The sequence below is a fragment of the Lepisma saccharinum genome, chromosome 1 (genome assembly GCF_977018435.1).
Source record: "Lepisma saccharinum chromosome 1, izLepSacc3.1, whole genome shotgun sequence".
Lineage (NCBI taxonomy): Eukaryota > Metazoa > Arthropoda > Insecta > Zygentoma > Lepismatidae > Lepisma > Lepisma saccharinum.
The window spans coordinates 10,255,044-10,277,788 of record NC_139229.1 but is presented as its reverse complement, the minus strand read 5'-3'; the positions used below and the strand labels follow the sequence as shown (position 1 = coordinate 10,277,788).

At 41.2% G+C, this 22,745-nt stretch overlaps 1 protein-coding gene across 3 annotated transcripts in view; it reads left to right on the top strand.

The window, feature by feature from the left end:
- The window catches only part of LOC145992616 (aminopeptidase N-like), a 351,916-nt gene that overhangs the window by 75,552 nt on the left and 253,619 nt on the right, over nucleotides 1-22,745 (top strand). The window lies entirely within an intron of this gene.

The following is a 22,745-nucleotide window of genomic DNA, read 5'->3' as shown; positions in this document are numbered from 1 at the left end:
CAAAGATTAAGCTGTTCCTTCCTCGCTTTATGATGCTAGGAATTTCCAGTGTCGTTTAGTCGCGCCGATGTAGCATAATATTGGCTACGCCCCTGTTAAGATGCAACACGCGACGCAGACAAGCCTGCAAAGTTGCCAACTCGTCCATTTTTATAAAGTCTAGACAGTAATAAGACAGTTACAGAAAAACGAGACCCAATAAGACACAGCCAAAATCTGCCTTTCCTCATTTTTCATGTATCTCGTCGAGTCGAGACCGAAACGTAATGCTCGAGATCCTTATCTCCTTTGAGATTAGCAGGCTAGAGATATTTATGTGTGTGTGTGTGTGTGTGTGTGTGTGTGTGTACGAGGGTAACATGTATGAGAAAGAGACATGAAGGAACATACATACGTGGAATAATTTACAGTCCATCAACGTAATCTCCTACTGCTGCGTGAACACGTTTCCCAGCATCTGGCATACGGATGCCATAGATAGCTCCCGTTCGTGCCAGTGTGCGCAGAGACCGCCCTGTGGCCGAAATGATGCTCTGAACGTCTGGAAAGCGTTTTCCCCTCAGAGGTTCCTTTATCTTGGGAAACAAATCAAAGTCGCTGGGACTCATGTCAGGAGAATAAGGAGGGTGCTCCAACACCTCGTACATTCATACAAAAATTCGCCGATCATTCTCCAGCAATCTGCGAAGTGCATCAAGGTGGTGTGAATCTGTGGCCGTGCGAGGATTCCCTCCACCATGGCCTTTCGCGGCTGATTCGCGACCACTTTCAAATTCCTTGGCCCATCTGGCAACAGTACGATACGGTATGGCGTGGTTCCCACATGCCTCACGCAAGTCCTTGTGAATTTGCCGTGCATTCTTAAATTTGATGAATATTCGCTGTTCTTCACGCGTGAACATTGTTCAGGACGGTATTATACACACACATACTTCACTTGAACGTCTTCTAACTACCACACAACAGTAGTATTCAACACCAAACACCTACACACGATCCGTAGTACAAGACTAAACAAGACCCGATCGTCTTTTTTCCAGCGACAACTGACAAGCGTATACCAATAGTGTTGCCACTACAAGAAAAATTATCCTCGCGCGTGTGTGTGTGTGTATGTATATACAGTATATATATATATATGGCGGCGGATATTGTATCTACCAATATAATTTGGCAACCCTGTCGGAACGCAGGTGCGCATGCGCAGAAGTTTCCCATGCTTAGGGATATGTAAGTCTCGCAATCATTCAGCCATGGGACGTTGGCCGGTTCAGACACGAATAGTGCCAGTACAGGCGTTCATCCGAACGGGTTCCATTCAGGAGAAGCACCGACTTAGGAGAATTCGGTTTCTGCATGCTACCATTGTCTTTCTTATTTCTGACTCATCGTATCACGTTGTGACGTTCTTGCACGTATTGATGGCGACCCTCATTGAATCGTCGTCGCAAGCGGTTCGTGTCTGAACCGGCGAACGTTTCTTGATCCTGTCGTGAGTGGGGGTGATGTGATCAGCATCACGCCCCTGACCGCCTTTACCCCCCAGGGTTTCCCCCAGGTACCCATGTTATTCGACGCTGGGTGGGCGCTGGGGCCGCTTCCTACGTTAGAAAAGTTCCCGGATTTGAACCGGCCGGGGATCGAACCCGGGACCTTTAGCATGGTAGTCAGACGCGTTACCGACTGAGCCACCGCGGCCACACACACACACACACATTATATATATATATATATATATATATATATGTATATATATAAATATATATATATATATACACACACACACACACACACACACACACACACACACACACACACACAGAGCACCGACAAACTGTCACAGTTTGTAGAGTACATAAGATTGATTGATTGCTTTGGTGTATTTTATGGGTAATGTAAGGTGGGAATTTTTCCGGCTTTGTCCCCGCATAAAGCGGCTCTGGGACTCACCAAGCCTCAACTAAGTGGGTACCTTGGGGCAGAGATATACGGTCCGAGTTCCTTTAAGCTTGTTCGAAACTGCAACTTGCTTTGCTGTGTTTTTGGGTGTTGTTTATTGTTTGTGTATCTCTGTGTGTGTGCGGGGGGGGGGTCTTTATGGGCGTATGCACCCGTTTCTTGTGTGTGGGTGCGGGTGGTGGTTTGCATAAATATGAAATAATTACGTTCCTTGCTTGTAATTTTATATTGATATTAGACACCAGTTCTCTGTGCAACTACATCCTTGTAATTTTCCTCCCCCACTTTTCATCTTTCTAACAGTGCATCAGCAATGTTGAACATTATTCTGTCCAAAAAAGAAGAAAAAATCGCCCCCACAGCGGAGCTTCTACAAAGGGACAAATAAATGTAGCCAGTTTGGCAATGCAATTGTAGGCAGACATGCGAGTCCCACCCCTCTGGCACGCATCATATCACTCGCTCCAACTTTCCTTCATCCCCCCTCCCCTTGCCCGCCGCAGATCCTTTCAGCCCTGTAAAAATGCCTTGGATGGACGCCAGACACTGTTGGGACGAAATAATAGCTGCATAAGCCGCTGCCTCGGGGGGAAATTTCGTCAGTGGAAGCTAAAAAATCCCTTTGAACGTAAAAAAAAATCCCCTTCGCCGTTAGATGAAGTTTCTGTTAACAACAGCTTGTACAATCCACCTGGAAAATTCCTAGAATTTGACTTATCCTGGGGGGATCGGGGATTTTGAGTTCTCTGGGAAAATTGGGGAAGAACTTTTTGATCCTCCCTGCATCACTTTTCTACATCTGTAGGATAATCGCGAGGAAATCTGGGAAATAGAAGAAATCAGTGACATTTTGGTTCACTTGAGATTAATAAGGAAAAAATCTTTCAATTTGCCATCTTTTTTAAAGAATAAAGAAGATGGGGGAGGAAACCTATGAATGTTAACAAGTGAACGTGAAAGGATATTATATGTTCTATTAATGATGATGATCTGTTCTCTAGTCCTAGTTGGCTTCAGGACATTGTTTGCTATTTCAATTAACGGGTGATGTGTTCGTATTGGGGTTGTCATTTGTGACTTATAATGGTCCGGTCCTTGTGATAATCTACTGAGTTTAACAACTGCAATGAATATAATAAATAGAGAGTATGTTGCTGTCATGGTGGTTATTATTATAATTATATTCCTGGTGGAGATATTATAATATTTCATGTTGTGATAGTATCTATATTTTGTAATATAGGTGGAATTAGTAGTGAATCTATAAATATATAATATAAATAGTAATATTGGAGTTCTATTTATTATTAACACTAGCTGATTACCTGGCGTTGCCAGGGTATTTATTTATCCTAATCTTCTACTAGACAGAAAATAATGAATTCTAACTATAGTGTAAAATGTTACTAATTTTATTTACAGGTATTTAAAAGTATAAGTACAGTATACAAATTATAAACTAAAATCTTTTACAAATTCACTATAATATTAACTCAAAACTTGATTATAAACAACATTTTTAGTTTCAAGCAAGTTAGGAGCAAGAATAAATAAATTGAACGGCATTGGGAGTGTCACTATTCATCTTAGCGACCCCGAAAAGTTTCGATTCCACACTAATATCGGTCGTTTTCGGTTATTTTTACATGTCACCCCCTTCCCACCCCCATCCCTAGGGGTACCAGGGATGTCTTACCCCCACAGTATTTCTTCCCAGATTGCAAGTCATATGTGTACCAAGTTTGGTTGAAATTTCTCCAGGCGTTCGAGAGTTATGCTGGAACAAACATACATCCATTTTTATATACGTATATAGAAGATACATTTGTGTTCTTAAGGTAAATATTTCATTACGTGTAAGTCTTCTTGTGTAAATAAATAATACTAGTTTTTCACCTAAGTCACTTAGGGAAAAGTAAAATGTTAAACAGATAGTGGAGGAAAATTGTGGAAAATTGGGGAAATTTCCGATACCAACTGCTGACCTGCATATGTTAATTTTTAAACTTTTTTAATAGTCAAATGTTTGTTTATGGTAATAATGGTTTCATCTTACAAAAGCTCTTCTTTGCCGATGCTACCCTACGCGTGATATCATTCATGCATTTTCCATTTCTTTCTCACCTTATCTAAATTCTTTCAGTTCGTAGATCCTTTATGTGACGTCACCCACGTCATTATGCGATGGAGCTGCCATGATTGCGAGCCTGCTAGGTAAGCTAATGCGACCAAATATTGGAGCGGAAGAGATTTAAACGCAATTGTGAGTTAAAATCTCCCTCGCCTCGCGCACAACAATTATTTTTATTCGGGAGGTGGTCTTAGGCAGTTCCAGAGTTCTCTCTTCCTTATAATTAGACCTCGGATTTTCGGTTTTTAACCTATTTTTTCCTTTAGAGGTATGAAAGAAATAATAACTTACGTCAGCGTTTCGTTAAAAAAAACGCAACAACTGCTGTAGTTTTATAGTGCCTAAAAAACTATTTTGCTTGTTCGAACCTATTTTAGGTTTATGTGCCTAAATCAAGCCTTTTTTAAGGTTTTTATATATTTTTAAAGGTTTTGCAGGATTTGTCTGTCACACAGAGGCATTTGCTTTGTTTGGTCATGAAAAAATTCAATGACGAACGTGTTTGAAATTTTACTCTCTGTCGATTTCCCTTCCTCTAAATGCATGGTGATTTTTCAAAGCTCTAAACAAAACAAAATGTCTTGTGCCACTGTTACCTGTACAATACAAAGTGGTCTGAACTTCCAATGTTAAGTTCTGCCATCGCCGTAGGGTTAGGCATCACACATAACGTTATGCAAGATAGTGCGTATTTCAGGGTATAGGTGTCCCATTGTCGGTGACTATACATAATCAGCATTTTTCAGGGATTTTGAACTATTTTAACACCATTAAGCCTTGTTTCCATGATATGAAAAACTCAATATGCCTACCAAGGCAGTAATTTATTTTATTATAAAACATAAACTGAACGTAACGGTTCAAACTTCTAGCAAGGTCTTCTTCAGACTCTGCACCAAGTACAAATGTAACAAGGTACAAAAACAGGACGATATATATACACAAACATTACTCCCCTCCAGACTATTAGGAAGTTGTTCTGGAACATTCTAGCAGGTGGCTTTCCCTTGTCAACTGTACTTTCACCTAAAAGGATAAACATATTTTCTTCCATCTAGAATGCGGTTGGCCAAAAGAGAAAGAGGAGAGAAGAAGGAAGAAGAAAGAAGGAAAAAGAGCGTGAGATAAAGAGTCCAACCACATTCTAGATGGAAGAAAATATGTTTAGCCTTTTAGGTTAAAGTAGAGTTGACAAGGGAAAGCCACCTGCTAGAATGTTCCAGAACAACTTCCTAATAGTCTGGAGGGGAGTAATGTTTGTGTATATATATCGTCCTGTTTTTGTACCTTGTTACATTTGTACTTGGTGCAGAGTCTGAAGAAGACCTTGCTAGAAGTTTGAACCGTTACGTTCAGTTTATGTTTTATAATAAAATAAATTACTGCCTTGTTCAGCATATTGAGTTTTTCAACTATTTTAAGTTTTTTTGAACCTACTTCAAGTTTTTTGGAATCTAACTTTAGATTTTTAGGACCTATTATAGGATTTTTAGAACCTATGTTAGGAACCTAAAAGCACACTATTTAGAACCTATATATCCGAGGTCCACTTATAACCAAAGGGCCCCAGAGCCCTGGTCTGGATACGTGACACAGTGGTTTGGATGATCGGATCCCACTTTAATCTCTAAGCCCACTCCGAATTAGTCTAAACGAGCGAAAAATGGACCTCAAACAAATTGTTTTAGAATTTCCCCCTCGTTGTATCTGAAATTCCCTCTTTGAGGGAAACTCCCTCGATAGGAGCAGCACTTAAATTCCCCCCACGTCCCGTTCCTCTCTCCCCCGACGTCCGGGAATTCTTGTAACGAATTCCAGAAGCCTCTCCAACATTGAGGACTGGCGTAGCTGCGACGCTAGAAAGGGGAAGGGGGGGGGGTTATTACCACAGACTGTTTTTGCTCCCTCACATGCCAAACATTTATACGGCCCTTTCCTTCCCGCAATCCCGTTGCGAGATCTTGTAATATTTCTGGGAAAGTGAGTTCCTTTCGATTTATTACCCATGTTCTTAGGAGCATGCACGCTGGCAGAAACTGTTTGAATTATGGAGGGTTTGAAGCCAAGAAATATCCAGAGCTATTGTTGGTACTAACTTCTGGACATTTCGTCACTGTCGTCTCTGAAGAGATATGAAAAGTGTTTGTTGTATACTCGCATGTACTGCATCTGCAATGGGCCCTGCTGATTACTTCTTTCTGCAAAATGCTGATTTTGCAGACTACAGACGATTAGCTGTCTGCACAAGTGTACAGCATGTTGACTTCGAATCGAGCGCAAAACATGTGCACTGTTCGAAGACGGTAGGAATGCCTAGCTCGAGTGAACCAGTTCAAACGAGGCCCGTAGCGAGGGATAGGCTGAAGCTAGGGCGCCATTCAAAGCTCTTTTTTTCCCCAAGAAAAGTAAAAGTCAATAAATTCAAAATATACGATAGTGAAATTTGCAGTTGGCAGAGTTTTCCCCGACCCTTGTGCCCCATGAAGATGTTTTTAGTATTGAAATTACCCTTAGATACTCGTACTTCCTTTTGGGTGTCACCACGTGACAATAGATGTCACCATTCAACTCCTTTTCGACTTATGAGATTCACACGAAGTTACAGACTTATTACTTTGTGTAATATATACATACACCCCCCCCACACACACACACACATATATATATATATATATATATATATATATATATATGTACGAGGGCCGTACCGAAAGTAATGCAAAAGTGCTCATAATCTATTTATTAACTGATGTAGATCGTTCAAATTGCACATGTAGTTGGAGTAACTCTTCCTCTATACAAACCAGCTACTCAACATAGTCTCCATTTAAAGCGATGCATTTGCGCCATCGTTGAACCCAACTCTAGAATCCTCTATGAAAAAAGTCCGGTGAAATAAGAAAGAAATACTTTGCTTGAGTTCGTGCTACTGAAAATTAAAGAAGTGTTTCAAACTGCAAGCAAAATTTACTGAAGAATTATTTGGAATATTTGTCATCAAAGTAAAATTTCCAGCAAATGCAGAAGTTTCCCGGGGCCACGTGGACGTTTGCTGGGGTAATTGCCCCTCCCCCTAACGACGTCCTTGCTGGAGGGAAAGTGGAAGCATGCGCTGCAGCTTTCAGATCACTATTTAACGTATGCGTTCAGTTCGCTTACATTTTTATTTTTGTGATGTCTGTTACAACTCGTAACAAAGAATCTCGAAGTGGAACAATGACAATTTTCGCGTTGCCCCTTCATCCGTTGCCCCTATTTTGGTAGTGGACTAGTCCAGTTAGCGCATGCGCGCTTACTTCGATGGTCGCGACCAATAGCGATGGAGGGAATACCCCCACATATCAAAGCGTATCGCTTGTGTAGCATTGCCATCTCTGGTCGAGCGCGAAACTGCTTCCAAGCAGTACGCTGGACTCTGCTTTTGATTGGCTCTAATCTTTTAAATCTGATTGGCTGGTTTATTTTTCTTCAAAACGACATCTACAGGAGAGTTTGGACACCATCGCCGATACTACGAAAAGACAGCTGCGCTTACGTCGTTTATTAACATGCGCAGCAGATTGACAATTTAGTTTTGCGTTTCTTGTGGCTAATACCTGTTTCAAACAGTTCGAAACAAATATCGTTCAATAACAGAACATCCAGGCGGTAGCGAATGCGTTCATCCGTTCTTCCCAGACTTAGTAGCTATGTATTAGAACAATGAAAGAGCAAAACCAAAGACAGAGACATCTGTTGGGCTGTTGCTAAATTACTAGACAGTCACATACGATGCTCCTCGAGGCCGGTTGAGGCGTCTTGTTTGTTCTCTGCCATCCTTGGTCGCGACTAACGCAGACCGACTGTATGTGTATGAGAGAGAGGAGGGGTAGAAGAGGGGATAAACAAGACAGACATAGGGAGAGAAAGAGACAGCAAAAATTTTGGCAGTTAATGACCGAGGCGGAGATAGAATGGTAGAGAGAGAAAGAGAAGTTTCTTGATATATTTACCGACAGTCACATGTAAGTAGTGAAAGACGGAGGGAGAGAGGTATATATGTGTGTGTGTGTGTGTGAAGATAGAGACAAGCAAAGACAGACGGAGAGAAAGAGATAGATATATTCAGAGAAAGGAAGAAAAGTGAGAGAACACTTGACAGATTTCCTGTCATAGACAGAGATATGAATTGATAAAGAGAACGCGAGAAGAGGGGTGAGAGAGTGAGGGAAAGAGAGAAGAAAAGGATAATCATGGCAAGAGAGGAAGAGAAATACAGTAGGATGTTGAGAGATTAAAGCCAATAATGACAGAAATACAGACATAGACCTCAGTGGCCGAGTGGTCAGCAGCATAACGCGCTACGAAATCAAAGGCCCCAGGATCAAACCCTGGTTAATCATTGCGTTTGTCTCATTATCTATTTCATGTGTTCAGCATTCGTCTTCATCGTCGCGATTAACTCAAGAGGTAGAGGGGCGACGTAAAATAACCGAAATGAAAGAATGAACGTTAAGGGGAAATATATAAATATTCAACTTGCAAAATGCTGATCTCTGCTGCGGAGTATTTAGTACAGCGCGCTACGACGCCAGGGGTCCCAGGTTTGAATCTCGGTCTGGCATGCGTGTTCTTTGAAAGTGTTTTTTTATCAATTCCATCATATCATCACTCATCCTCATATTTACGATTAGTCAAAAGTGGCACAAAGCGAAGTAAAATAAGCCCAATGAATCAATCAACCAACGTACAGAATCCCACTCTCTCATTCGTACAACATACTGAGTCAGTGTTGCAGTTTATACACATACAGCACACATTTGCGTATAAACACATCTCTGGGTAAATGTGTCATACATGTAAGAAGTTGTAACTAGAACCATCAACAGATGGCAGCAGGGTGCTGGGTATATAAAGTGGACTCTTAACTCGAAAGATGCCATTTCATTGTCAGGCAGCAAGCAGTACACTTCATGAAAGCTGCATAGGGTCATAAAAGTATTTATTGTAAATTTAGAACAACTCACCATAAATCACTGTAAAATTCCCTATAATACCGCACACAATGTTGTTCTTACAAATTTAGTTCTGTCGACTCATATTTAGACACTCGGTTCTCATTGCACATCTCTGCCACACCACGGAAGTTTGCTTTTGTATGTGTGGGCGCATGCGCGCCTGTGCACACCATGAATCTATAAATGGCGCCACAGGAGCACATTCATTTCACAGATAAACAACAGTGCCTACAGAACAGGTGCTGGCCCCCTTCCCCAACCCGCAGACTCTACCCCCTTTGATATCAAGCTTTGTTGTATGGTCCATCGCCCACATCTGCTGGCAATAAAGCTTTAAATAGCCAATATTGTGGTTTCGGCGCATCGACGCTGGCACACATGCACTATGCCAGTTTCCAAAAAGCACCGCTAGAGAGCGGGTTCGGCGCTAATTAACCGTAACGCCACATCCCCCCATCCCCCGTTCATGATGTCCGCGGACAGCGAGAATAAAAGGAGTACGGAGGAGGGGGGGGAGATACGGCGTTAATGCATCGCAAATTGGGCTGATCGATTTCGTCCCGATGTTAGTTTCGCGGTTTCCGTAAATTGCTCTCATATTTATATACGAGGCGGTTTTAAAAAGTAATGGAAACCATATTTCAAACGCCATCTGGAGGGAGTTTGTTGTTGAACATCGTGCTCTCTCGCGCGTTAAATCGTTTGTGACGTAAACAAGCGTTTTGTTTCAGTTGTCAAACAACTAGCGTGGGGAATTTATGAGGCAAACAGGCAGGAACATCGTTTATATACGAACGGTGGGTTGGAAACACACCTGCACGTGGTGCGTTTATGCTGGTCACTAAATATGGAGATAAGGCCTCGAACAAAAACTTTAACTTCGGCAATTTTGAAACTCCAACAGTTAGACTGCTGCAATGAGCGTTTTTCGCTCGAGTGGCAATTAGTTCGCACGAGCAACGCTAGATGGAATGCTGAATTGATTGGCCTTTCGCTCGAACGAGCGGAATACACTCGAACTCTTGAACCCTATTAGTAGACGTACTTCAGTCATTTGTCTATGGTAGTGGGTCCTCAAATATGGATCATGAAGTAAAAGACGAAGTGAAATTGAAAAATAAGTGAACATAGTCATTATCTCCCTGTCAAAATGCAGTTTTTGTATTACTCACCGAGATATGTGAAAATGAAATAGATGATTATGGGCTGAAACTACCGAGGCTGACATTTTATGTTTCTACGATAATTTTCACATTGAAATGATGTTCGATTGAATATTATTCATTTTATTATTTCGCAGAATATGATTATCCTTTTCGCTAAGTGAACAATGATGACACGTACTTCTTGCACTGTGGTACGATATTTGCAATTGCTTAGGCAGGTCTGTCAGCATGTGAATCCATTTTACGTTTCGGTCTGTAGATATTGCGTACTTTCATATGTGCTGTATTTGAGACTTTCATAATATACTAAATTATTATTTAGAATTGTAATTGCATAGAGTGGTTTCCTTCTATGTATGGGCTATAGTGCTGCTTATTAGGCTCTGAAATACAGGACGTTGTCAATCATTCCACTACGAGTGCAGTACGACCGAGTGTAGTACGCTCGAGCGTAGGAGATTCGATCGAGTATAAGCGAGCGAAAGTGGGCCGACGCAGTACTCTACAAGCAGTGCGACTCCGAACTACATTATATTTGAATGGAAACTTTATGAAACTTACAGAGAACCATTTTAACAGGAATTGTACAGGAGTGGACATCAAGCGCCACTGACACTGCCTTGTTTACTGACTTCAGCTTCATCCTCGGTAATCTAAATTCTTACAAAATATATTAATAAGTCGAATATAATTCTGTAAAAGTGTAATGAAATTTGGTAACTATGTATTATGAAAATAATAATTGTGAGTAAATATTATGTGCATACATGTATATAATACCAATTGATAAATTGTTAACTTGCGCATGGATTTTGTCCACAACCAATATAGTATATATAAATAACTGTTTACCAAGAACTTAAAAGGTATCAGCGGAGCTCGCTACGAACTGCTTCCTGCACGAGTTGCAGGCAGACTCTACATGGACACAAGCCGCGGTGCGAAAAAGCGTGCCATCAGGGTGATTTCTCCTGAACATTGCACTTTTACCTGTCCGACTCCAAACTTTCAATGTCCCTTCTCTCTAATTACATTAATTTGAAAGCAATACGCTTCATGGTATAGTGTCTCTAAGCTGTGCACACATTGCTCATAGACTATAAGTTAATGTTGTGTGTGTATATTAATGAACACAATCGAAGACGTGCTTTTGTGCAAGGTTAGTGCTTCCAACCCCTAATAATCTTCGTGCTCTAGCTTCTGTCAACATAGCAGATTCTGATATGTGGCGACGAATCTAGTTAGTCAATGGCACATACATAATTATATTTTTAAACTATTTGACAAAGAAGAGTGATTTTTCAGGAAATTATGAAGACATTCATCCAACGATTTTGGGAGCTCTATTATACTACTTTCGTGTTCAAATTACGAGTTAGAAAAGCAGTAAGAGAAAGTAACGAAAGTGGTTCTGAAGTCACGTAATTCGGGCCGTGATAGATATTCTCATTGCCTTGGATTGTTTATTTTCTCCCGTCCGCATCCTAAACGTCAATTTGATTATTTTTTTTTTAGCTTCGCTTTTCTTCCACTTTTAGTTAATCGCGACGAAGAAGATAAATGATGATATGGGAAAGTTGATGAAGGGACACTCGCAAAGAACACCCACGCTCAGGTCGGAATTCGAACCCGGGCCCTCTTGGTGAATGTCGACGTTGCTGTTACGTTAAGCTAGGGAAAGAGGTAATGGAACCACTCCCCTCTGCTTTAAAATGAATATGGGTTTTCCCCAAGCGCAGGGATTGAGGCAGGTTTGTTTTTTGGATTAGTCATGGGATACTGAGTATCTCGACCATTTTTTCCCGCCATTCTCTTTATAAATTGGACACTGTATTGAATTAATAATTAAAATGCATGGCTTTCCTGTAACCGTTTCTTTTCACTCGGGAAGTCAGAAAATTTGCTGCATCCGGTGAAAAACTTTAGTGGTCAGCAACACTGCAGAGTGCTGTTTTCCTGAAGCTATACTTCGGCTGTACTGCCACACTCGATCGACTCCGAAACTGATCTTTAACTCAAACGAGTGTGCCAGTTTATCTGAACATAAGTGTACCATTGATTACGGACTGACGACCTGTTGTGTGGGGTGTAAGGGGTGGCCCTTTTTCAAGACACCCTAAGGTCAGCCTCACTTCTACGTAGTACATCCTGGACTAGCGAAGCTCTGGCTTCTGACCCATGGCCAGTATAATCCTGTATGGGACCCGTGTTTTGTGCTGTCCATTTGTGTTTGCGATTGCCTTTCATTCATTTCATCTCACCATTCATCCTCATCGTCGTGATTAGCCAAAAGTGACAGAAAAGCGAAGTAAAATAAACCAAACCAATCAATCAACCTGTTATGCAGGGACATTGTCGGAGGGATTCTAGCGTTATGTTCCCTAAAGGTTGCGTGCATTCAGAATGACAAGCTCCTTATGAAGATTCACAGTTATTTTCCCTTCCGTTTACTTATATTCATGATAAAATGCTCTTTTCGGGGTTCGTAGCGTTATTTTCCCTATGCATTTCTTACATTCAGGATGAAATACCATTTTGAGGGTTCGTAGCGTTAATTTATCCATGCAGTTGCTTACATTTACGATAAAATGCCGCTTTTGTGTGTTTATAGTGTAAATTTCCATACAGATTGCTTTCATTCAGAATGAAATGCCCCTTGTGAAGGTTCGTAGCGTTGTTTTTCCCTGTTGATTGCTTACATTTAGTAAAAAATATTTTTAGAGTGTTCGTAGCGTAGTCTTTCCCTACACATTGCTTACATTCAGAGTAAAATCCTCTTTTGCGAGTTCGTAGCGTTATTTTTTCCTATGCATTTCTTACATTCAAGAGCCGGCCCACGTGGCGGAGTGGTTAGCACATCGCGCTACGACGCCAGGGGTCCCGGGTTCGAATCCCGGCCTGGGCATGGATGTTTGAGGTGTCCCTTCATCAATTTCATCACATCATCACTCATCTCCATCTTCGCAAATTAGCCAAAAGTGGCACAAAAGGCGATGACGAGAGTGACGTTAGCTCTCGAAAGCTCGGAAGCCTTCCCGGAAATCACCTGGCTGATTGCCAGAGAAAACCTCTTCAAATCAAATCAAATCTTACATTCAAGATGAAGTACCAGTTTGAGGGTTCGTAGCGTTAATTTATCTATACAGTTGCTTACATTTGGAATGAATTGTCCCTTACGAATGTTCTTGGCGTTGTTTTTCCCTGCCGGACGCTTACACGCAGAATAAAATGATTTTAGAGGGTTCGTAGCGTAGCGTTATTTCTCCTACACATTGCATACATTCAGATGAAATGCCCCTCTTGTTGAGGGTTCTTACCATTAATTTCTCCCGCAGATGCATACATTTAGGATAAAATGCCGCTTTTGAAGTTTTGTTGCGTAATTTGTCCTGGATGTTTTTTGACTTTCAGACTAAAATGCTCTTTTGAGGTTTCCTAGCGTTATTTTTCCCTATGCATTGCTTGCTTTCATGATGAAATGCCCTTTTGAGGGTGCGTACAAATCTCTTGAATTCTGACGATGGGTTTTGGTGAAACTGTCTACTGGGAAGGAAAACTATTCATTGTTCTCCAAAGTTTCTCTATGCTTGCCGCACGACAGAGCTTTTACTGGTTTCAATGAACCCGAAGTCAGGTGGAAATGAGGAGAGGGGATGTACGCCTGGCAACTCGAGATACCTCAGAAGCTGTTCCTTCGTCGTTTCAGAAACGATTATTTTTGCTCTAAACCCCGCCTTCCTGCTCTATATAATCCTATGCGGCCGTAATACGGGCTCAAATCGATTGTCACTTGCTTTAGTTCCTTCTTGTTTGGGCGACGAGGTATGGATTAGGGTTACATCCACTTAATTTCTACATACAGACTCTTGCTTCACAGATCAGTGTTTCCTTCACAGATCAGTGTTTCCAACCATTAGAATATGTTACCATTATTCTAAAAATCACTCTGGAGGCATGTATCATCAAAAAGCCTTAGATGAGTATAATAATAGAGTGTGGGATCCCATTAGTTCATTTCCATCAAAAATTCTACTTCTCTTAAAAATTGATTCCCATCTTCTCTTCTTTGACTCATATTCTCTCGCCTTCTGACTTCCATCTCCTTCTTATTTTTCTAGTTCTTCTTTACTTTCGGTCTTTATCTTCTGTCTTCTTCGTTCTAATCTTCTTGAGAGTAGAGTAGGTGAAATATTTGTTTTGGTACATATCTTCTCTAGGTAAGATATATAAGTTTACAGCAAATGAAATACTTCGGAGTAGGTTAGGTAAAATACTTAGCATGAGTTGTAAATAATTTGGATGTTACTGACAGCTTCTTAACACTTTTCTCTTCTCCAGGCTTCTATCTCCTTCTTCTCTTGTTTTCTTCTACATCTTATCAGCTTAGAATACTATTTCATCTTCGTAGTTCAATGATACGTGGAAAATTAAGCGAAAAAGCAATCAGGGCTCGAACACTGGTCTCTGGCATACCCTGACATTTCTCTACCAACCGAGCCTGTCCTGGTTTTGCCTGATTTTTCTAATCTCTGTTTTACCTGTGTTGACTTGTCTCTGGCAGTTTCCTTTGAAACAATGATAACGTCGACGCTGCCCATTTCTCAGCGTGGAGCTGGGGGATACTTCCCATACAGCACAAATCTCCAAGGTATATCCACAATGTCCAAATCAGATCCATGCATACTAAGTATATCCATTAGACATCCATGTCATATCCAGGTTTGGATATCTATTGGACATCCATGGGATATCCCATCCTGGATATCCATTGGACATACATAAGCTATCTCGTTGATATCCAGAGGATCTCCAATGCTGGATATCTATGGGATCTCCAGTGCTGGATATCAATGGAATATAAGTTATAAGTCCACGGGGTAATCAAAAATTGAGATATATGTTTAAGATCTGTGGAAAGACTCATTCATGGTGTCTAGGCAGTGTGGTTAGGTATGTTCGCTTTGTGCACAGATAGGCTAATCGGGACTGGGAACCGAACCACTGTGCACATCGGGGAACAAACCTCGGACCCAATGATTACAAGGCAACATTGTTACCACTACGCAATCCAGGAGGACCTGTTCAATAATGTTAATCAATGTGCATCACTACAAATGACATTCATTTTAATTCCAAACAGAGGAATTCACTAGGATCATAAATGTATCCAGGGGTGTAAGGGTAACCTTGGTGACACACTGAACTGTCAACCTCTCTTCCACGTATTACACCCAGGACTACATCTTGCAGACTAACGAGACTGTGCCGCCTGGTCCTGCAGTCCTCTGTAGGAATTTGTTGTGACGGCCATAAGTATTTGTGACCGTCCCTTCATCTCATCATCTCATCATTCATCCTCAGTAGCCAAAACGTGGCAGCGTAAAATAACCTAATTCATTCGGTCAGAAAACGATCCATTCCTTAAGCGTTAATAAAGAGGCATTCCTTCGCGTTAAAGGCTTCCTCGATGGTGCAGTGGTAGCGCCTTCGCCTTGGTAAACAAGGGGTCCCGCGTTCGATATAGATCCACCAAGCTTTCTGAGACCTCGGACAATATGTGAACTACAGGCCTCCCTGTAACTTTAACTAGCGACACTAGCGCCACTGCTCCCGCGCCAGGGTTTCATATGGGTTGGTGGGTCTATACCCGGTGGAGACACATAGTGCTTCGGATTCCAATTTAAACTGTAGTTCCAGCCCCAATTAGCCTACATGAAGACTTAAAACATAAACTCCAAGCTCCATATTTCCCATTTAATTGAAGTTCTCGAAATTACGTGTACACGTTGAATTGTAAGAATTTTATCTAAAGAAATATGGCGTGGTTCTCTTGTTGTTTCGTCCATGTATTTTTGATCGTCGCTTCCTCCATCTCATCTCATCTTATCACCTTTCATCCACATCTTCGCGATTAACCAAAAATGGCAGAAAAGCGAAGTTATATAAACTAACAGAATCAATCAATCTAATGAATTACTGTGTTCTTGTTGGGCAACCTGATGGTAAGAGACCTGTAGGAAGGCCAAGACGAAGATAGAGAGATAACGTTGAGATGGAACTAAAGGAAATCGATAAGGATGGAAAAGATTGGATTGATTTTGCCCAGGATAAGGACAGATGGAAGGCTTGTGTTGCTGCAGCCATAAACCTTCGGGTTTAAGAAGGCTAGAGAGTTAGTTAGCTAGTTATAATAATTTGAAGATCACTGTATTTGAAATCAACATGGCGCCAACCGCTGACCAAAGAAATAGGGATAGTTGTTGCAACATCAGTCGGATTACGGCGTTCCAGGGTATTATTCAATAATATTTGGCAACACTGCTAGGAAGAAAACTGATTCCTACCCGTGAACAACGTTTCCCATCAGATATCTCGGTGAGGGTGAGTTGTGGCTTGAAGGGGCAGGAGGGTATATGAGCTCGTGCTGTGTCCCTGATAAGGGATTTCCGAAACTGTTCGCTTACCCCCCCCCCTCTCTCCCTATTCGCCCTTGGAAGTGGATTTTATTAAGCAAATGAATCGCGACGCTCCCGTGTCGTTGCTAATGTAGGTTCTGCGAGAACGCTGAGTGATTCCACAGGTCGCTCCCAGATGGCTCTGGGGTCGTACAGAAACGTGGCTGATGGATTAAGTCATTTCCACCCACCGAAGTAATTGCCAGCACTTAGCCCGTTTATGCAGACGTCGAATCTCTAACGTAATGTTCGCTTCAAATCCACCGACTCCCTCGCTGCAGAGTTAGTTGAGTCTCGATAAGGGATTACATCGTCCCATTCCTACTAAATTGCACTTCTCTAATTGTTGGTTTAGAGTTAAAACTCATATTAGTATTGCAATGTTGGTCGTGGTCGTCTCATATCTCTACTCCATGGAGACTCTCGATATACAGACACTCTGAGGTAAGGAAAATTCTAAGTGCCTTTATACACGTATTTTATTCAGGACGGTTAGACAGACGTGCATTCTTGGCAGAGGCGTCTCCTGAGCGCATTCGGTGCATGCTGCGCATGCGTCAATTGTGGCAAAAAGGACAGCTTGCTCTGCGACGACATTAATGAGCATTTCTACATTCTAATTTCTTCATATAGGAAAAGTATTTATTTTACACGAGAGCGCTCAACTAAAAGTATATTACATTTCTTGGATCTGAAGTGACGCATGCCTCAATTATGGGAAAAGAATTATTACTTTCTTTCACTTCAGATCCAAGAAATGTAAAGCTTAGTGGAGCGCTCTCGTGTAAAATAAATACTTCTCCTATATGAAGAAATTAGAATGTAGAAATGCTCATTAATGTCGTCGCAGAACAAGCTGTCCTATTTCCCACAATTGACTCATGCGCAGCAAGCACCGCATGCGTTCAGGAGACACCTCTGATTCTTGGGACTCGGAACAGCAAGATGTACAGCTTAACCAAGGTAAGAACTAAAGTGCAGAGTCACTGCTTCCCCTTCTTTTGTGCCTGCACGCCCTGTGTTTAAAATTTGACCAGAGCACCATAGGCAGGGTTGGCAAGGTAATTTACTCCTTACGTTTTTTACTTAAATTACACGTAATTCACTTCTCGTAGAAAATCAGTTTTTTTACGCAGATGTAAAAAACTAAGTTTTTTTGTAAATTTGTAATATAAGAACTATTTTAATTATATTACATTTCAAATTTTAATTCTCTTACATATTTCAGCACAAAATCATTATTTTCTGAAGATTGTTTACACAGCCACCTCACACCTTCACCAACAGATTTTTTAAAATTGAAATGTTCTTTCACATATTTTTAAAAGTCGAGAAGACTGTTGATACATACGTACGTCTTGTAACATAACATAACGATTAACAACAATTTCAGCTTCAAATTCTTTTTCCATGCGTATTGTACACTTGCATAGGCTAATTATGATCTGAATATGGTAGTAAAATTCCAATATAAGAGCTCATGCAAATTCGGAAATTAAAGTTTTTAAAAGCCTTGTTTTGTTTTCTGCCACTGCCAACTGCCATACATAACAACAATCATCGCAAAACACATGTTTCATTTTAATTTTTATGTTTTATTCTAGGGTAATTACGCGTAATTTATGTGTCATGTAGAAAACTTTTTTTTAACGCGTAATTGCACAACCATGGCCATAGGTACATTCTTATATAGTCAAACTGTATCTAAGATTGAACTGCTAGGATGCGAGGGATTATCGAAAAAATAGGATACAAAGCCTGTAAATTCCAGTAGGTATTTATTAGACTGGAATTTACAGGCTTTGTATTCTCGTTTTATAAGAATACACTTTGAGGCGTTTCTAAGTGAATGTAGTGAAAAGCTCATAAGAAGCAGCGTCGAGGTGATCCTAAGAACGGGTAGTAAGTGGCTCATAAGAAGGAAAGAAGAGGTGTTCACACGAAGAAGTAGTGGGGAACTCATAGGAACGCACGAGGAGGCGTTCATAAGAACGAGTGGCGGCAGACTCATAAGAACGAACGACGAGTTGACTCTGAGAACGGCGAGCAACTTTTGAGAACTGCTAATAAGGAAAATGAAGGTCAACGTATGTGGCAACACTAGTCGTTCCTACAGATAACCATCTGTCGGTCACGTTCAACCATCACTCTGGCGAACTAAGGAGACATAAAGACGAAACTAGGTACATCACCCAGAAGCAACTACAGTCCCCGAAAGGCTTCCGCAAACAGTTCGGATCAAAACATGGCAAACACATCTACAGGCTCAGCTCGCCCACTAACACTAATTGAATCGAACGCGCGATCCGTTCATTTATTAGAAGCAATTTCAAATTGAAATCCGCGCGACTGCGGCTTCCGCTTTGAGGGATTTGCTCCCATTGATTGATTGCCCCGTTCGTCATCATTGCTGACAGCCCTGCGAACCCTCGCACTGTTGTCGCCGTGGCTTGTTCCGGACGAGCAAATTCAGTGGCGAAAACTCCCCTACCCGCAGTGTGAAACAATAACTTCACGTGGAGAAAGTGCTGTATTCATCATTTCACTAGTCTCCCCGATGTCTCTGCTTCGATCCCCAGTCGAGGCATATTGCAGGATGGTTCGGATCTCACTTAAAATTGCAGATCCAGTCTCGATTATCCTGTCTGAGCTCTAACTAGACTTTACTTTATCGTCATTTTTTCTCAGGACAGTCTCGTCTTACTCAAAGGGAAATATTCGTTGAAATATATATATATATCAATATTTATTTAACTTGTTTTCAAGTCTAATTTATGTACTGTAAGGTTAATCGGAACTGGAGCTACAGTTAGAGTGAGATCCTAATTAGTATGTGCCTGGCATCGAATCCGCGATCTCTTGGTTACAACTTCTACACCTTTGGGGAGGCTTGTAGAAGAAGGTGTTGCATGTTTCCTGATAAGAATAGGACTATATTACGTTCGAAACTTTCATTTACATGAAGTATTTTGGACTAAGAATTCCTCAAGGCCCTATGATAGCTACATGTGACCTTGGTGATTCTGTAAATGTGAAACGCTGCTTGAATATATTTAATTTTCGAGCGTGGCCGAAGATTTACCGATATTCATTGTATACAATAGAATGCCTTTTCAACACACTATAATGCAGATTAACAAAAGTAACACACAAATTACATTGCTGTTTATAATGCTGAAATAATCGTAACTCATGTACGAGGGGGCATCAAAAAGTTTTGCCTGTTGAGTTATAATTTGTTTAATAACATACATATGTATATACATACATACATATAGTTTGCCTGTAGAGTCCTCTACTCAGAGTTTACCCTTCCATAGAGTTCCCATCACGTTCGATGCCTTTGGCCCGAGCATTTTACCAAGGCCTCAAAACCAGTTTCGAAAAATTCCACAGAACACTTCCTGCCCCACCGTTCAGAGCTGTTCTAACCTCCTGTAGGTTCTCGAATCTCGTGCCACGAAGCACAGACTTCAGCAGTTAAGTTCAAAGTAGGAAAAACCGAAATTGTGGACAAGACAAGGAGTGGCAGGCCATCAACGTCGGCGACCGACGACAATCGCAAATTATACCTCAACAGGCAAAAGTTTTTGATGTTCCCTCGTATCTTATCAAGACTGGATAAGTACAAAAATAAAGAAAAACCCACTAAACAACGCTTTGGTAATCTACTATTTGCGTTATGTCATATTTTAACTCACTATACTATAGGGTGTTCCGCATGAGATGCCGAATTAGAAAATTAATTAAAAATAGGGAAAATATCATGCAAATGGTTATATTTCACATATATGTAAGCAGTAACATGTCCCATTTATGAAAGACAATGTCAGGCATATGTCCACCCCTACTAAGTTTGCATGCATTTATACGCTCCACAAATGATAACCCTCTCGCAGATGTCTGTCCCGATGCCTCCAATCACCCGTATGATTTCCGCCTTCAGTTCCAAATGGGTTCGTTGTTTGTTGGCGTACACCTGCGATTTCACAAACCCCGCATAAGAAGAAATCACAGGGTGTAAGATCACATGACCTTGCCGGCCATTCCTGGTCACCACTTTGGTAAAATGTCTTCACAATAAGAACAGGTTGCTCAATCCTAAACTCTTCCATATCGTAACCACAACAAACGAATCAAAACAATTGAAACTACATTAATCGGTTTGACAAGAGATACCAACATTGGTAAGAACAGGTCTGCCAACCTCGAAACAAAACAATAGTACTTGATTCAAATTCGGCGTTCTATACGGAACAGCCTTTATGTACACACAATGGTTTCTATTCGATCTTCCTCCATACTCGAGTGTCTATATGTTTTTCCAATCAAGAACCAAACATTGTTCAAACTAACCAAAGTTCCTTCCCTCTAAAATCGTTCGTCCGAGTTCTTTCCGCATTCAGTTCTTCAGACCAATCAGCGTCGTTTATTGATCTAGCCTCTTTACAAGCTCTTTGGGAAATCTATAATACTTCTGGAAGATGATGCGACTATCGAAGCCTTGCGACTACTTAGCAGATGCACAAGAACATTATTATTCAGTAGAAGCCTGCAGAAATTGTGAAACTTCTGGTCAACGCCATTGCCAAATGAGGTTACCTCTGGAGCAAGCAAGTATAACCTTGGAAATGTGTCCTTTGTTACGAAGTTATCTAACATTGACACTTTTTCAGTCGTTGTTTTCAGAACTTTCGTTGACTTTAACCTGGAAGTTATGTTACACCGTCCAACGTAGGTGGTGTTTGGGTTGCTGCCTTTCAGGGGTTAATTCGCTCGGAAGCTGCATAGTGCACACGTAGCTACGTGAGAGTAAGATGAGATGAATTCCCGGTTCCGTATCCACTAGGAGGGCGATGGGGGCATTCGCCCGTATCCACTAGGAGGGCGATGGGGGCATTCGCCCCTCCAAACTTCAAATATTAATGGATACTCAAGTATTTCATGTGTGTGTTTATCAAGTTATCTGAGAGGGGCAGAGTGATTATGAATTATGTTTTTTGGTGCTTTTGTTAAAGGTTGCACATTTATACTATAAGTAATATCGCTGCAATTGGTTTAATTATGGTAGTGAAAGCAAGCAATTGTCATCGATACATTACCTAGTATTCGAAGCCCAAATCCTATTTTTACAGGTCCATATGCTAACCTCAGAAGCCACGGTAGTGTAGTCGATGTGACGGAGTGGTGAGCACAGCGCGCTGCAACACCAAAGGTCCCGGGTTCGAATCCAGGTTCAGACATGGATGTTTGCGTTCGTCTGTCCTGAATGAAAGAAAAATATTTGAGATTAATTGATCTGAGTTTGATGTGTGGGGAAGGCTGGCTCTTAAGGGGGTCTTCCTTAAAAGGAAAGTCGGTAGAGCGTCTGACTTCCACGCAGGAGGCCCTGGTTCGATTCACGGGCTGGGTGATCTAAGGTCGGGATTTTTCTAGCCTTGTCTCCCCGTAAAGCGGCTCTGGGTATTACCCAGCCTCAAACCTTTGAGCAGCACTTGGAGATGTAACGCGGCCGGAGCGTGGTGCTGTTCACATCACCTTCAACATGGCCTAGATCGAAGAATATGTGGGGGCCCTATCCCCTATTATGCATCATGGCATGGTGCACGGGGAACCCTTTACCACAAAATTAAAGTCTGTACTTTATTAGTGTTATTATTGTAAATAATGTTATATTATTCAAAAATGTTATTTTTTCACTGTAGTTTGAAAAGGTGCTGTATCTGGTAAATAGGCTGTTCATTATTATTACATGAAAAACAACGTCAATACTAATATACAGGCTTTTCCCAGTAAGTTGCCATACTAAAATTCCTTCCCAACTGTCACATATGGGTCATTCACTGCATCCTCTCCCTACGGCGAGTGTAAGTAGGAACATATGTGGGTGATGTCGTATACATGGAGTAGTAATGTGTTTGATTGCCTTGCCAGGATCGCTATTGCCGCTGCTTTATAGGTAGTCCCATGTCACATCAGGTTTAAATTGTATTCTACAGGGTTACCCTAAAAGAAATAGTCAGTTTCAAAGTTTTAC